Genomic DNA, 18,503 nt, shown 5'->3' on the forward strand with positions numbered 1-18,503 from the left:
GTTTGTTTAGGGGAGAATGAAAAGTGACAGTTCTCTCAGGATGTGTATCCCATATAATTAACCAGAGATTGAGACTGATTTAATGCAGCTCTGAGCTGAATGTCCTCAAATCAAAGAGGGTCCTAAATACTGCTGTGAAATCAGGACTTTTACTTTTGTTGATCATAACCAAATACCAGTGAGCCTCCTGATATGCAGTAAAATGACAGGATTTAAAAGAAACGGAAGGTTTATTACAGCTATCAGTTTTATCAGCCGGGAGGAAACTGCACTAACCCACATACCTGCTGATATTGTGGCCCTTTTTTTTGCAAGTTAAGGTATGAAATGCATGCTAATGCTTAGGTGTTGTATTCGTTCGCTGTCTGCAGTAAAGATCACAGGCCAAGCCACAGTGTTTTGTAGGGATTCAGCTGAGTCAGAGAGGAGACTGAGATAAAGACGCCGCACCTTGCTGACAGCAACTCAGAAAACCTCATCTCAAGATGCTGTGTGTGTGTGTGTGTGTGCGGCATATACTTCTCTATGTTACACTGGCCCTTTGCTAACAGAGACAGGCTTGCAAGGGATAACAGGCTTTGTTGGTGGTACCCATTAATAAGTCAGTAACACACTAGAGTCACTAGTTTGTTGCATTGATTCTACCACTAAGTTCTTAAATGAGACAGCCTACTAACAAGTTTCACCAGATGGATGTGAGGTCATCCTTAGATCTTACCTGTCAAAGGGCTCGTCCGGGATTTGAACCCGGGACCTCTCGCACCCTAAGCGAGAATCATACCCCTAGACCAACGAGCCTCTTAGTTAATCCCTGAAATTTTCAAATTTCTTCTCTCACAATGAAACACAAACTTTCGAGAGTAGCTGTCATACCTTATCATCTTTCAAAAGTGTATTGGTCGTTGACACTTTTAGTTAAGACCCATTACTGCTGTAAACACTTCCAACTGTTTCATTCATACAACTGTGTGAGGCCCTAAAATGATCTGGAGTCAGTCAATGGTTAGCAGAGATCCAAGAAGCTTCAAACTCTCAGTGAAACACAGTAAGACTGTCAAGGTCAATGGTTACTAAAGAGCCAACATGCTTCAATGAACACTCAGGAGTCACTATCATGTTACATATATTCTACTTGTTAGCTCATGGCCAGGATATTTTGTAGTTTCACCAGACAGAAATAAGGGCATTATTGAATGATGATTCTTAGGCACTAAAGGGCTGATCTGGGATTTGAACACGGGACCGCTCGCACCCAAAGCGAGAATCATACCCCTAGACCAACGAGCCTCTTGCAAGTAAACAGATGCCACAAAAGTTTCAAATTCTGCCCGTTCATACAGGAAACAAACTTTTCACAGATAGTAGTTGTCATACCTTATCATCTTTCTGTATCATATGTCAGCACTTTTAATTACAACCCATTAATGCTGCAACCTTTCACTGCAAAACCTCAAATGTCTTACCAAGAATATTTGTCTTATTTCTAGTCAAAACAAATCTCATTATACCTAAAATAAGACACATCACATTAAAAAATGTGCTTGTTTTTAAGACATTTTTTACTTTTTTCAAACATATTTTCACTTGAAATAAGTAGAAAAATCTGACAGTGGAGCAAGTTTTTCTTTCTTATTACAAGCACAAAAAACTTTTTTCTACATATTTCAAGTTAAAATTAGTTTGAAACAAGTGAAAATGATCTAAAAACAAGTTAATTTTTAGGTGACGAGTCTTGTTTTAAGTGGAAAGAGATTAGTTTGAAAAGAAATGAGACATTTTGACAAGAAATAAGACAAATATTCTTGGAAAGATTTTGAGTTACCCCTCAAGAGTCCGGTGGGCCATAATATACTCTGCATTGGAGACACGACGGGACAAAAGCTGAGATATGCTGATATTATAACCGGCTGTGGGTAAGGCAGCAAACTACAGGGCTCTGCTAAATCACGGAACATTCATTTAAATCAAAACACATTCGCTCTTTGCACGGTCGACCAGCAGCCATGAGCTCCGCGCTAAGAGAAACCAGCATAGCAGCACTACAGAGCCCAAAAGCATCACCCGAGTTATTTATCAGCGCTTGTGGGCTAATATCCCTCCATAGCTCTCATCAGCCAGTCCCCAAACAGCCCACTCCCCCCCCCAACCCCAACTCCCCGAAGTGCTTACACAGGCTACCTAGCCTTGGCAGGATATGACACGCCATTAACCAGCCGCCATGTCATAACGCTTATTTAGAGACATCTGGAGCTGAAAATACTTCATGACTTCTCCCCAGACCTCCATGGATTAAAATGAGGGGACCTGATTAGTTTTAAATACGGAGAGGGAGGGAGAGGGAGAGAGAGATAGGGGAGCACAGGGGGGAGAGAGAGAGAGAGAGGACCCGGTAGAGGAGTCCAATGGTGACAGTACAGCCATAGCTAATGTGATTCCTCTGCCATGACTCATAAAAGAGGTATATAAATACCCACACAGGGCCCTGTCACTGACACGCAAACCCTCCCCAGCTTTGTATAAACCCATGAGACAGAGAGAGACAGAATTTAAAGGGCAGGAATTTTTCTTTTTCCCCCCAGAACTGTGAACTTGTATTTATGTTGCAGCGTGGAAGGTACTCTATGTGCATGTGTGTGTGTGTGTCTTCTGCACAGCTGTGGCAAGGGGAGGGAAAAAAGAAAATTAGGAATAGTGAGATGGATGATAAGGGGGATCCTGGAGCCTAAAATGAGTCGAGAAAATAAAGGGGAGTAAATGAGAAAACCAAGATGGGGAGAGGAAGGAGGGGGAGAGTTAAGGTGGGGACTATTCTATATCCCTCATTCTAGACGAGCTCTGTTTATAGCCGGTCTCCACCTGCAGCTGTTAACACACTGGGGCTCGGGGAGAGTTATGTGGAGATTATACAGCTCACATTTGCAGCTGTTGTGCCAAAAGCCAAAAGCTCGATATACTAAATAGTGATGTGCGGAGGGAGGGAGCATCACGTGCTGAGCTCAGGCCACTTTTATACCTTTTATCTCCAACCTCAAGTCCTGTGATCACACCAGAACATCTCACCGGAGACAACCCCCCGTTTAACCCCGTAAAACCCTCAGCAGCCACTGATGGAGCACTGAGGTTTGTAGCAGACAGACACTGACAGCTCTGCTAAATACCTATGTGGTAGGTATAGGGTTCAAGAAACGAATCAGCAGCTATGTTTTCTTTTTTCCGGCGTCATTCCAAACATCTGGCCCCAAAATCACAGAGCACTAAAAAAGTTTCAACATTAAAAGCACTTTTATATTCCTTCAGGTTGAAACTAGACTTACCTCCATGTGTTTGTCTGTCTGCTGCTCCGGCTGGTTTCCCATCACCATTGTTGATGGTTTAAATATTACTCATTACTTATACTGTACTAGTATTAAACTGAGTGATTTGTGCTTTATGGAGATGGGCCAGGAGATGAGACACATCTGGGCTAGAGAGACACCAATGAAACACACACATCTGGACAAGAGAGTTGTCTTGTTCCCTTAATGTGCCCTTTAAAATGTGTTATTTCTATACTTTGTCTCAACTGCATTACGTAATGTTTTTTTGTGTCATGAATGTTAAAAAATATTCTGTTATACTGTAACAAAGTAGATGGGGTGTCATCTCTGGATAGCGAAATATAAAGATGGTGATTTATTTGGATTTATGTGGAAAAAGATATGTCCTTCCTGGTAATATCCCACAAAATGTCCATTATGAAGCTCAAAATTCATATTCATCAGCTATCATTGATAGCTTTTAAGGGTTAAACACAAATCCTCAAAATCATTGGTGAGACTTACACAAACAGACTTCAAACAAATGTGTTTACAAATATTTTATATGGCCCAACATTTAACAAGGATGACAAAATAAGGGTTACATGCTTTCATTCCGACATCCCACCATTTAGACATACCACCATTCCGACATACCGCTATCTCGACATGCCATCGTCCCATCATTCCGACAAGGCTTTCAATATAAGGAAATGTGCGTAACAGGTGACCCCCTCATACTTCTCTGGACTCTCTCTATCTATCTGGCCTGTCTAGCCTCTACCTGGTCTTTTTTACTAAACTTAACCAACTCCTTTCATCATTGCCTAAGCCCAACCAGTGCAAAATCATTTGGGGAAAAAATACGCTACTAAAGGAATTGACGGAAAGGCAGGATGTTTAAAAAAAGAAAAAAATACCATCATTCCGACCATAGGAGGCAAGAATTGTCAGAATGATGGGATGGTAAGTGTTGCCATTTAGACAATTAGAGGTCTATGCCGGACTGGTGGGATGTTGGAATGGCTGTTGCCCCCCAAAAATAATGTATCCAATAATTATTTTCACAAACATATTTAGAAAGTCATTAGAACTCAAGCTTGGCAAATGCTGAATTTAGCACATTTAGGGGTTTATTCTATGGAAGCATCAAATATATCTTTGAAACTTTTTTGGATACTATGGGCCGGATTTACTAAGATCTCAGATAGCGGACGCTATATTGTTTGCGCCCGCTATAATATTGCGAGTTTGGTTAGTGCACGCAAAACAGGTGATCTACTAAGAGTAACCCGCTAAATGAAAACACGTGCAAACCGCAATATGTAAATGAGGGTTTTGCGCGTGGTAATCGTTTCCGCCATGGAGAGAGTGGACAGAGAGCTGGATGGACGAAGGGACAGAATGACATTTGATCCGATGCATAATGACAGCATGTGTGTTCATCTCTCTCGCGCTCTGTTTAGATAAATAAACACAAATCGCTACAGGGCCCAACTCGTCATATAGTGACGAACAGGGAGCAGCTGCAGCGACAATCACACACCTGTAATATGTGTGTGTGTGTGTGTGCCGCCCATGATCGAGTGGATTAATAGAGAGCTCAGGTGGGACACACAGATCTAAACGCTCTGACCACTGACCAGAGGGATCAAACACGGGTGAAGGCAGCGGTGACGTGTCTCAGTCCGGGACCGGGACTGAGAGACGGAGCTGAGCAGCCAGGTACTGGGAGGAGAGGAGCCAACGGAGCGCACTGCAGGACAGACGTGCCCCGTGCGTAGCGGCGCGTAAAAGACTTTTAACACAGCTGAAAAACTGTTACAGAATTACCCAGACGTGAGGAAATGCAGAGCTGTAAGATCACGGGGCTCTGACAGGTATCAAATCAATAAACGCATACGTTTTGGCAAAGTTGTATCAGTTAGTACATGGTTTTCAGACGTGGTGAATAAAGACGCAAAAACAGCCACCGCAATCTCTTCCTGGTTTGGTAAATCACATTGCACGCACTAAATAAATCGATTTGCATCTACTCCTCCCAGTATTCTGCACGTTCTTGCTGAAACGCCCATATTTGCATATTCATCAAGGCAAACACGCTAAATGGATCGCACGTGCTATTCTGCTCGTGTGAGGGACGCAATCCTCGGTGCGTCCGGTTAGTAGATCAGGTTCCACATGTGTTTGCGCGGGGGTCCGCCCGCTATTCAGACATCCCGCTATTCCGACATGTCACTATTTAGACATCCCGCTATTACGACATCCCTCTATCTAGACATGCCGGTAGTCCGACACTTTTTGATACCGCTATTCCGACACGTCTTTTTTATTTTTATTTTATTTTTATTTTTTTACAGCTGCGATACCCAGGCGCGTCTCTCTCTCTCTTTTCTTTTCAGCATGTCTATCACTGGTTTGATGAGGGAGTAATGTTCTTAATCTCAACAACTCAACTATCAAGTCGCAAACAAAACTGACACACATGATAAACAGAAAAAACAGACAAACAGAACTATGCTGCAGTTTGTTTGTCAAGTTAACCTGTGACCTTCAGCACCACGGACAGTGCCGCGGATGAGCCGCGGAGCTGCAGCTGTGAGCGTCTGGGCTCTGGGCTTATGGCCTGGGGCCTTATTTATCAAAACTGTAAGTAAGCAGTGTAAAACTGCTGCTACTAAATGTTTTGCTTAGGCCTACGGTGAAAAGACACCCAAAATATTTACACCTTTTTCAGATCTATCAAACTGTGCGTGCACAACTCTGCACCTCAACTTTGATAACTGGATCCAAGAATGGTGCGCAGTTGCGCACGTGAACACACCTCCGCCCCCGGAACGCCTAGACACAACCATATGGTCAGCACGTGCATATTAATTAGCCATGTGCGCCCTGTGGAGCGACAACAAAGTGACAACGAAGACAACAGGCGGAGGGGGGGGGAGAGAAAGCGAGATACATGGCATCGGGCAATAAATCAGGCAAAAACCTCCCAAATCTCAACAAAAGGGAGCAGAAAAAAGAATAATCTTATGTAATCTGCCCCTTTATTCCAGACAATCTTTTTTTCTTCTTTTACCTATGTTAAAACGATGTAAAGCAGCAGGATAAACTCAGGTGACAGAATAATAACAGTCTCAGTAGCTGCAGATCAGTGTGCGCTGCTGCCGGTGTGTTTTTAAACTTGGAGGGTTTGTTTTTTCTTCTCTAATAGGCCTATGTATTTGTGTATGAGAAACAGTGTCTCAGATGAAAAAATAAAAATAAATCAGAAGGACACGTCTGACTATAACGTAATCAATCAATGTCGGAAAAGCGGAATGTTTGAAAAATAGTAAAGTGCCGCTACTCCGACAATGAAAAAAAAAAATGTCGAAATAGTGGGACGCTTAAAAAATAATGTTAATGCCGCTATTCCGACAATTAGAGGTCAATGTCGAAATAGCGGCATGTCGGAATAGCAGCATGTAACCGTTTGCGCGTGCAATCACGTTTGCACACGTTTTAATACACGCAAACCTTTAGTAAATTCGGCCCTATATGTATCCCTGTATAGACTGACTCATAAATAATAACCATTAGTTACATATTGTGGAGATATTTTGTTCACAAAGCCAAAACTGTGTTTCATGAGGTCACACAATCGCCTCATCTTCAGTCGGTGCCTGAGCCAAATCTGAAGAAGTTCCATTGAAACGTTGCGTCCACGAGAGTGGGATGTACAAACCTTCAACATTGCCTCTGGCTGTCGCTGGTGCAGAGGCAGAAGAATCCAAAAGGTTAATCAAACAGAAATGTTGTACATCTCTAGTTTAAAAGGCAAATCCTGCTCATTTAAATATTCCAGATCTGAGCGGCAAACTCGTGCTTATGCATTATCCATATCTACATGGCCAACATGTTTTTGTTTTAATGAAATTATTCTTAAATTCCCAGTGAAAAATACACAAGAAAAATGTATTTATTCATTCAGACAGCACGTTTACTTTAACAAATCTACTTTTCTTCTGCCAGACTGCAAACTGTCAACAGCGAGTGGTAAAATGCCACATGTTAGTTTGGTACAAACATGCAGATGTCTTTGTTTTTAAAGTCATTTACATACGATAGAATTATCCGTAACATATGTTTCATCTTTACAGCATTACCTTACTGCTTCTTATTCTGATGTACTATATGTTGAGCTGTTCTTTGTAAAATATGCAAACACAGACGCAGAACATGGTATATTTCACTTGTTCACTGTTCCCTGTGTAAGTGAGTTCACAACCTCTGTGCAGTCATTTACAAGAAAACAGGAATAAGCATCTCCAGCCACGTCGACGTGTTGATGCGTCTGTGAGGTTCAGAGCTGCTTTGATCAAAGGAACAGCAAAGTTACTGCGTTCATCCTGTGGGGAACTAACATGTCTGTACAACACAAATCCATTCCATGTTTATTTGAGGTATTCCAGCCTGGACCAAAGTCCTGGATTACCCCATGTGGAGCTAATGCAAAATGTCAGAGGAGAGTTTGAAGTGTTTACACCAATCTGTTCCTGATGTGTTTGTTTTTTTTTTCTTTTGTGGATTCTATTATTTTCATCACAACACTTCCTGTTTGTATCATTAAACTGCCCAGAGTGACTACATACATGGGTTTAGGCTGAGGTCAAGCAAACAAAAGGAAAACTAAAAAGTGGTGGATTCAGTCTGTTACTTTGTTTCTACAGTAAATATATGCAGATTTTAAAACTCATAAATATGTAAATAATGGATAAAAATATTTTTGAAGACAAATTTTGCAAGTAATAAACTGTAGACATACATTTTAAGTAAATGTACTCAAATATACAATATGAATGAATATAACCCTTACAGTATTATAAATGTATACAGCTGTAAACAGGTGAGTTATACAGTTGTGATGTTGAAGGTGATTAGCTGCTGAGACACTGACCTCCTATAGTGGTTGATGTTTACCACTAAATAATGATCTGGGATGATTGTAACACTTTTTGTCTCAGCTCCTATAACTTGCAAAGTGTTCAAGGTAGGACTCTCAAATTGTGACACAGAGTCCCCTCATTTGTCCTCTACAAATAGCAATGCCTTAAATTTCTCAAAGTAAATTACAGAATTCACTATTTGATGTCAAATGCAAGGAGTGGCACTGTTACAACCTGCCCCACTACCGGGGTAGGTTGGAACACAACTGTAGCAGTGAGAATAAAAATAAATAAATAAATAAATAAATAAAAAACATGCAAAATGTTCCAACACTATAATCTTCTTATGGTTCAGTATGAACAAAATCAAAAACAAAAACAAAATCTGAACTCATCACTTACAGCTTAATGAAGAACAGAGTGGTGTGCGTGGTCAGTGGTGTGAGTCCTAACATTAGGAGAGCTTTCTTAAAGAATGGGCCTCATTCACCAATATCTTCTTAAGAACCTTCTTAGATTCTTTCTTAAGTTGTTCTTAAGAGGTTCCTTAAGAAAACCCTACGTCAGATTCATCAACGCGTTCGTAAGCCTCAGAATTGTTCGCAGCTGTGTTCCTACTTGATGAATGCCATCTTCTCGTAAGTTGAGGGCGTGTGCCAGGTGAGTCTAATTAACATAGGATTAGCATAGGTAACCGCCCCATCAATGCCCGTAAAAGGGCATGAGACTGCAGGGCCGTGTGCACACAGAACCCACAGGCACTGAGCAGAGAAGGTGAAGTGAGAAAGAAAGTTGAAATGCTCAAATGAAAATCTGGGAGGGAGCACCAGACTCCAAACATAAAAAGAACTTAAGTAGTGAAGTGGCGCTACTGCGGCAGGAATGAAACAAAGAAACAAAAGAAAGGCTTATATTTAGTTTATATTTATATTTAGGCTATATTTAGTAGCATCAGCAGTGGATGCAGCTCTTCGGTTGTTATCAGAGAGACCACACTCTCACGTGTGCCATCATAAATATCATCATATTATCACATATGAAAAAAAACAGTTGTGTGTAGTGTGAACACTTACAGTAAGTGCACTGTTGCAGCCCGCAATTAGGAAAAAAAAAATCATATCGGCAGCTGTACCCCCCCCCCCCCCCCAAAAAAAAAAAGAGAAAAAAAACAACTGATATGAATTAAGTGTCTATAATGTTTTTTAAGAGACTGCAATGATTTGTCAATTATTATTAATAATATATATGATTATTAAAAACAACATACAAGATAAGAAAATAATTCTTATTCAAATCATATAATATCATACAACTGCAGAACAAAAGAAAATGCTTTAATCGGTTATTTTTGCAGAAGTCTCAGCACCTAAAAGTGCGTAAGTATACTCCTGACTGTTCGTAGATTTTGTTCTTAGTTAAGAACAAATTCTGGATAAGAAAACATTCATGAATGCCACAATCTTCGTAAAAACTTCGTAAGTAGGACTTAAAGCTCCAGTTGGTAAGTTGACGAAAGTGAAAGTAAACTCCGCGACTTGGTCGGAAATTTCAAGACAATACTCCGTCAGGTCCCTTTATGAACCTCTGCCAAGCGCCCCACACACACACAGACACACACAAAGTAGCCATAAACGCACCCACAGAAGATGTACCGTACCCATAGCACGACGTGTAGGAGCGGCGATTGGCTGCTCCTCCTGCTCCCTCTACCTGACTGGTGGAGAATCGTCGGTCGCAGTGGATTTTGGCAAATACGATTACAGGCTGTAGGTGGAGCCAGAGGAGTTGGATTTTGTCCTAAATTACTCATTTAATGTCTGACCATCAGAATATAGTGACAGTTCCAGCAAATATGACTGAATAATTGTTACCAACTGAAGCTTTAAGAACAAATTTGTTCTTAAGAACGGTTCATGAATGAGGCCCAGTTTCTGATAATACCAGTGAATGGTGAACATGTATGAATGGAAACCTTCAGCAGGAGGTCAGAAGCTGCTCATTGTCCATGTTTAATTCCAGGAAATATGGTGACACTTAATAAAGCAACAAAGATAAAATGTGTTACAACCATCCCCATCCCTCTCAGTTATTGTTTGAGCAGCAGCATGGTGGTTTGGAATGAACATCCATGAAATGACTCACATTTCAACTAAAAACCTGCTCTTTCATCTTATAGAAGTTGCCTAATTCACACCTCAACAGTATTGATACTAGTCAACATTTAGACTCAGTCCAAAATATTAGTTTCTGACCTAATAAAATTTTGTTTTGACTGTAAAACCTACACACTCCTTGACACAGCCATGCAAATTCACATGCAAGGTCAGGGAGGGAGTGGGTTGCTATTGATCACGTAACTCTAATGTTGTCCCTTGTTGGTGATAGTGATGCTCTTACAGTACAACCATCCCCAGTCTCCCCTAATAATTGCAGTGTTATTTAGAATCTGATTGGATGAAAACCTAACCAAATATTGCATTTGAGTGAATCTACTTCTATGGTGACTTTCACCCTGCAGAAAAAGTCTAAATTTGATTATTAGGATGCAGAGGCTAAAACTCTGGGTAATTTCATTGTGACACGGTTTGTAAATGAATTTATAGACATCCATCCTCCATAGATTTCTCAGTAACTGGTGCTCAGAGTAAGTTGCACTGATGCTAACAGTGGCTGTGTGATGTGTTAATGTTCTGATTTCACTTGAGATACGAGTTGAAGAAACAGGCAACTTCTGGTGCCCTGATTGTTAAAAACAGTCTTCATCTGAGGCAAATTATGTTCAGATAGAATATATGATTCAAACCATCTGCCAAATACTGATCTCAAGACAAGGAATATGAAAAGGATGAAAACAGCCTCACACACGCTCGTGGTGAACAGTGCAGACTGAGAAGCTGTGAAGACATCCTGAGCCCTCATTAGACGCTCATGCTTGAAAGCCATCAAGCTCAAATTACATTTCAAACTCTAAGAAGAATACTGAATGTTAAAGCGGCCGACTCACAGGAGAGAGGAGCCTGGTTTGCTCATTCTGTCAACTGTGGACAAAACAGAGTAAATCTGAAAGTTCTGAAAGAGTTTGGAGCGTGGAGATCCAGTGATGCAGCGTGTCGAGAACCACAGAGAATAGAATTTGTCCATAAAAAGTAGACTTCACGTGAGACCCTCAGATCTTTACATGTCATCTTGCTGCATCTTAACACAATCAAATCTGCCTTCTCTGTATAAACATGTGACATATTCCATGGTTCATGCTGAGACGCATGACTATCTGGGTTTACATAAGTCAGATCTTCCAGTTATAATTATTATCAATGTCACATGATGTTTTTATTAACCTGTGCATGTCACACGGCTGTAAAACGTCTGTTCTGAATAAATGCATAGGCACATGTACACACCAGATCAGAATAGATCACCTCACATGTAAACGTTTGACATGAAATCTTCATTCAGAATGATTCATAATAATCATTTATTTATATAGCACCTTTAAAACAAAGTGCCTGACAATCAAATACCATAAAACCATACAGTGGCATGCAAAACTTTGGGCACCCCTCGTCAAAATGTCTGTGCTGAACAGTTCAGCACGTGAAAGATAACTTGATCTCCAAAAGGCATAAAGTTACACATGACACATTTCTTTTACATTTTTAACAGTATCATTTCTTTTTTCATTTTCATCTTTTACATTTTCAAAATGACAGAAAAGGAAAAGGGCCCATAGCAAAGGTTTGGTCCCCCTGCATAGTTAGTAGCTAGTAGCACCCCCCCCCCCTTTGGAAACTATCACAGTGTGTAAATAGTAAATATCTTGTCTGACACCTTGGTCAAAGTTACCTGAGAGCTCAAAACTCCTGGGTTCAGTGATGCCGGTAACGCGCTACTTAGTAACGTGTTACTCTAATATGACCACTTTTTCCAGTAACAAGCAATCTTACGCGTTACTATATCCAAACCAGTAATCAGATTAAAGTTATTTATCCAAGTCACAGTGCGTTACTAGAGAGAAATTGAGACCAGGAGGAGTCGGTAAATTAACAATGCAGGATGCAGTTAATTACATTAGAAATAGCATGAGGGGTATACATGAAAAACTGTGAGATAAAATAAGACAGTAGTGTAGTGTATTTTCTACCTCCTAATTTGTAAGTAATTTACCCTGAGAGTTACTTTTGTGTTTAGTATATAATCCACTTCTTTACTTTTATCTTTAGAATTGTCTTTCATCTCCAGGTGTGTTCTTTGTTTGCCCGAAAGTAAATGACTGTTATAATATGAAACAAGGTTTTGTGTAGACTGAACACTATATATTTACGTTAGGTCACTTTTTCTGGACACCTGTATTTGGTTTCCTTCACCCATGTTTAAGTTAGCCTAAGGATAACTGCCTGGTCAGGATGGTAAATACCAGAGGGTAATTTGGACAGGTTAGGTATTGTCTTAGTTTATGACCATCCTGGTCACCCACATCCTTCTGTTTAGAGAGGTGGAGGACCCAGAGGTCTCATATTGGCTCCAGAGACTTCTCAAAGATTCGGCTTTTTGACACTGTATCTTTTTTTGTAATAAACCATTTTTTACCATCTACAAAGAAGACGTGTCAGAGTGGTCATCTTTTCATCAGCATCAACATCAAAATATACCACAGTAGTGAAAGGGCGGTAACAGTGATGGGGAACAAAACAAATAGACCACATTAAGACAGGGAATAAAACAATGATAGGAAACAAAAAGAAGAATATTGAGAAGAAAATGACATCACATAAAAGCGAGTGTCACATGACAGTTGCTTGACTGTGATGTCTCAACTGAAGGCTGATGAATGTGCAGCTGGTTTGGGTTGGTATATACTCTAAGCTGCAGAATCAGACTCAGAGCGATGGATTCTTCCCAGACTCTCTCAGATCATTGGCTCATGAATATTCCGACTCAGGATGCATACGCCCAGCATAACTCCTCTTCCTCTGACACCGAAATAAACAAGTCACACCGCACCTCGAACTCGGGAGACCTCGCTGCTCTTTCCACGGCGGAAAGAGTCGATGGAGGCTGATGGAGGGTGACGTGCAGCGGCGCAAGATCACAAAGCTGAAAAACGCACAGACGGCGAGTGTGTAGAAAAGCAAAGGAGCGGGGGGATGAGGGGGGGTGGAGGGGCAGAATGAGCCCTCTGTGATTTTCACGAGCCCAGTCCGGCCTGAGACTAACGTGACTCTCATAAGAAGAAAGAGAAAGAGAGCCTCTTTCTTGTAATTGCATCAGCACTTCGTTAACAATAATGCAATTAAACAGAGTGCCCTGGAAGACATGCAGCTAACAGGAATCCCCCCCACCACCAACACCACCCTAACCAACCACCACCCCCAACCCCCCTCTCTCTGTTTTTCCCACATGAGGTTGAGGCATGTTAATGTGAATTGGATTCTGCTTGTTATCTCTCCAGTCACCCTAATCTGATCCCTGGGAAAGTCAGGGAACAAGATGTCGAGTCAGTTGAAAAACTTCCTGGCTGATAAGGGACGGCGTGGATTTCTTTTCCCACAATGCTGCACGGCTGCAATTTAAAAAGAACCGTTGTAAAGGGCACCGCACGGGGGGAAGGAGGAGGAGGAGGAGGAGAAAAATGAATTTGTTGCTCTCCAGCTAAAATGTATGCAGCCGGATACAAAAGGCCCCTACAATAAATCCTACCTTCATGAAGTTTATAATAATCAGTGCAGTACAATATCCACTTCCAGCTTTATTAAACTCCTTTATGTTTATATTTAGACTCTCACAGCTCTTCCTGGGAGCAATCCTGCTCTGGTTTAAAGGGACAACGAGGATTTTTGGAAAAGCAAAGTGTTTTCACACTACATTTATGAGCCTCCGTGCGCACCGTGAAATTCTTTGACCGGTGCAAGACAGACTCATGTTTTCATTCATCAAGAATTAAAGTCAGAGGTTCGAAGACGATCACATACCGTCGTAGTTCCGACCATAAACGGCGATTCGGCTGCGTTGTTCCCATGACTCGCCACAAAACCGAAAGTAAAGAAACGCTGGTCGCAGTGGCGTCATTTGGGTATGGCGGTGTATGGCACTCGCCATACCTTGACTTTGGTAGAAAATGTTCAGAGTACTGGCACTTATAGATTTTAACCCCTGGCGTACCGGGACTTTTTACGGCGTACTGGGACGGCGTACAGTGTCCTGTTTTAATTCTCTCTGACCGATTCGCGATAGTGTTGCCTCTTTCTCACCTGCTCCTCTCTGCTGCTCCTCTCTCTCTCTGTCTCACTGAGGGGCGGGGCTGCCTCGCGCCGTGCGCTGTGTCTGTGAGAGCGCGTGTACGAGTGCACGCCGCTGCATCATAGATGTAACTCTGACTGTATAACTCCATGTGCTGCAGACGTGAATGTGGAGCGACTAAAACCTTCGTGAGTTATAAAGCCATCAACATGACTTCCCAGTGGTGCCTGCTAACAATTTAGCCTACCACTTATTCTACATGCTTAAATATGAGTCATATTTCAGTGCTTGTTTGGCTAACACTAGCTACTTAGAGCACAGTAAAATGAAAGCTCTTATTTGAGAAACACTGTGAAGCTGCTGCAGTCATCTTGTTAAGAACAGGCTAATGACAGCTGTCTGTGGAGTGTGGAGGCTGTTTATCTTGTCACAAATCACAAAAACTTCTAATTGAGACAAACAAGTCCCAAGCAAGCCCCTGTCTAACATTAGGCTACCTGAATGTAGTGAATCACAGCAGCAACAGGAGGAATCACTCATTCAATTTAGTTGTGAAAATTTTAATTTGTTTCCAGATTAAATTTATTCTGACTTTGCTGTTAAACTTTGCTGTTCTTACTGTAGAAAGATGTGGCCTACTGTAGATTAGCAGTGAATGAACTCATTTTGCAATAATTTGTTGACACAAAAGAAATTAAGACAGGATACAGACACCTTTTACGGAGTGGATAAACTTAAAATAGCCTATTCATTTGTCTTCAGAGATTATTTACAAATGGATTTTAACAAGAAAATACTTGTTAAAAATCTTTGTAGAAGGTGAGTCAGGTCCCACGTGTCCTGGAAAAACCTGGAAAATGGTTATCCAGTCATGGAAAACACATGGAAATTGAGAAAATGTGTCAAAGGTCCTGGAAAAGCTTGAGTTGTCCTGGGAAATTATTTATCACACTATTACATCAGCTACCAGCTCTGTTTGACTTTTTCAGACCCCACTAATGATTTATTTTCCAAAGTTATATGAACCCTTGTGTCCAATCCATAGCATTGATAGTGATAATTCAGAAAGCTTCGTGATTTTGCTCTCAAATCACACCAGATTGCTGCATTTCAATTTACAATGCGCACAAATTTCCGGCCGGGGGGCTCTACCCCTCGGACCCCCCGGGGAGGGGTTGGTCCTTGCCATACCTTGTCTAAAACTGAAATGACGCCACTGGCTGGTCGGCTCGACCAGCATTTCCGCCACCACTAATAATAACAAATTAACGATAGAGACAAAATTATATATTTATCGAAAATGGAGCCATTAACAAGTTTGGGTAGCGGAGATTCATCCACATTAATATGAGACTTTTTTATTGTCGTGGAATTTTTCATTCTGCCGATGGAGAAACTCCTCGTTGTCCCTTTAATACACAAGAAAAAGGTTCAAACCTGTTTATTTGCATTTAATCTGAGCCATCATCTTGGCTCAAGGTGCTCCAGTTGCCTAACCAGAGATGACAGTGTGGACGTGGAGCTCTTTACACAGAAGACATCCACCACCCTGAGCCGCCTCACTGCAATTCCTGTGCAACACTTAAATGCACCACTTCATTCACTCTTAAACACACTGCCGGTGGGCGCAACACAGCCAGCAATTTGTCACCACAATGTAATAGGGGAAACAATTTGTTAGTACATGTATGTAATTTCTAGGCAACTGGGGGGGGGGGGGGGTTGCTGTAAAACAGCAGAACACACCTTTTCCATCAGCTACGGTGTCCCTGAGAGCTCAAAATTATCCATTCAAAAAAACAGAATGCAACTGGGTAGAGCACATATCACAACTGTAGCAGCCCATGGTTCCAATTGTCCTTTGCTGCCTTAAAGTGGAACTATGCAAGATTTTTATCTTAATTAAACATCTTCAGAGTCCTGGTACTGGTTTAGTCAATGACTTGTAACTAGTTCCAGGGAGAATGGAGGCTCTCTGCCTTCCACCTAGCGTCTCTTGCCGAAAACCTTGTAAGATCAGAGCCTCTGACCCGGTGTCCCAGTTCTCGTCTCTACGGCACCGCCACACAAACGTTACGCGCCCCGTAACCTGTAATCTCTTGTTTATGACAGATAAGACTACACAAATATGCACATGGTAATGTGTGTTGTTGATTTCACAAACAGCTGAAGCTGAAGCTCTGTAGAGACAAAAAGAGAACAAAAAGTGACCGGACTTGCATAGTTGCAAGGAAGGACAGTGCACGCACATCCAAGACAGTGCGGGCAGGTGCAGGACAAAAAACAACAAGAAGAAAAAACAAACGATGTCCGCACAACTGCTATAGAGTAGAGTAGAGTAGAGAATACTTTATTCATCCCTAGGAGGGAAATTCAAATTAGTCCAGTGGCTCACACGATAATGACACAAAAAAGAAAGAAAGATAGAGCAGGGACGCCGGACGGAGCAGGGCCGCCGGACGGAGCAGGGCCGCCGGACGGAGCAGGGCCGCCGGACGGAGCAGGGCCGCCGGGTGGAGCAGGACCGCCGGGTGGAGCAGGACCGCCGGATGGAGCAAGGCCGCCAGGTGGAGCAAGGCCGCCAGGTGGAGCAGGACCACTGGATGGAGCAGGGCCACCGGATGGAGCAGGACCTCTGGATGGAGCAGGGCCACCAGGTGGAGCAGGAACCGCCAGGTGGAGCAGGGCCACCGGATGCAGCAGGACCGCTGGGTGGAGCAGGGCCGCCGGGTGGAGCAAGGCCGCCAGGTGGAGCAGGACCACTGGATGGAGCAGGGCCGCCGGATGGAGCAGGACCTCTGGATGGAGCAGGGCCACCAGGTGGAGCAGGAACCGCCAGGTGGAGCAGGACCGCCGGATGGAGCAAGGCCACCAGGTGGAGCAGGACCGCCGGATGGAGCAAGGCCACCAGGTGGAGCAGGACCACCGGATGGAGCAGGACCGCCAGATGGAGCAGGGCCGCCGGATGGAGCAGGACCTCTGGATGGAGCAGGGCCACCAGATGGAGCAGGGCCAACAGATGCAGCAGAACCGCTGGATGGAGCAGGACCGCCGGATGGAACAAGGCCACCAGGTGGAGCAGGAACGCCGGATGGAGCAGGACCTCCAGATGGAGCAGGGCCGCCGGATGGAGCAGGACCTCTGGATGGAGCAGGGCCACCAGATGCAGCAGAACCGCTGGATGGAGCAGGACCGCCGGATGGAACAAGGCCACCAGGTGGAGCAGGAACGCCAGATGGAGCAGGGCCGCCGGATGGAGCAGGAACCGCCAGGTGGAGCAGGGCCACCGGATGCAGCAGCACCGCTGGATGGAGCAGGACCGATGGTGAAGGGGCAGCTGGGTGGATCAGGATCATTGGTGGAGGGGCCAAATCATTTTGCTTATCTGCCCCACTACTATATTCCTTCATCTTGCAGCAAGGAGAGAGGAGCCGTCCACCACCGCTGCTTTCCTGGTCAGTCAAGGTGCCATGAAGTGGATGATCCAGGCCGTCCAGAATTGCCTCCTCCTTCTTCAGTGCTCAAGTGCCTCAGGATGTTTAGTCTGTATCCTAGCAACAACTTCATGGAGAACTTCAGATGGAACGTAAGCAGTTGCCATTGGGTGGGCTCTTCATCACTCTTGTTGGGCAGAGAGTTGATATTTCCAATGATGACTGACCTCAGAAAGGACCGATAGGACATCTCCACCTCCCAGCCTTTAACTTTGCACCAGCAGCAGCACGACAACCACCACAAAAGCACCTCTTCATCTCATCTGGGACAGGATGGATGTCCTCCAGATCTGTCCATTTTCAATGAAAGAAGCTCATCTCTAAAGAATCTCTTCTGCCCACAGAAGAATCCATCAGTAGATAACAAAAAACACAACAACAATAAAGCAAAGGTTGAGTAAAAACTCAAAAACTCAGAGCTACCAGACTTTGCTGCTCCCAGGTGAAGCGCATGTTCAGACCACTTGGGTCTTCATCAGGTCATCTGATGAAGACCCAAGTGGTCGAAACGTTGTCCTTATAATACATTTTTGGGAGCTCGATTATAG

At 43.0% G+C, this 18,503-nt stretch overlaps 1 non-coding gene across 1 annotated transcript; it reads right to left on the reverse strand.

The window, feature by feature from the left end:
* Window positions 1-726: 726 nt before the first annotated feature.
* Window positions 727-798, reverse strand: trnap-agg (transfer RNA proline (anticodon AGG)). Its single transcript has one exon. It is a non-coding gene; the product is annotated as a tRNA-Pro (tRNA).
* Window positions 799-18,503: the final 17,705 nt, after the last annotated feature.

The sequence above is a fragment of the Trachurus japonicus genome, chromosome 10 (genome assembly GCF_045865225.1).
Source record: "Trachurus japonicus isolate A0001 chromosome 10, Traja_1.0".
Taxonomy (NCBI): domain Eukaryota; kingdom Metazoa; phylum Chordata; class Actinopteri; order Carangiformes; family Carangidae; genus Trachurus; species Trachurus japonicus.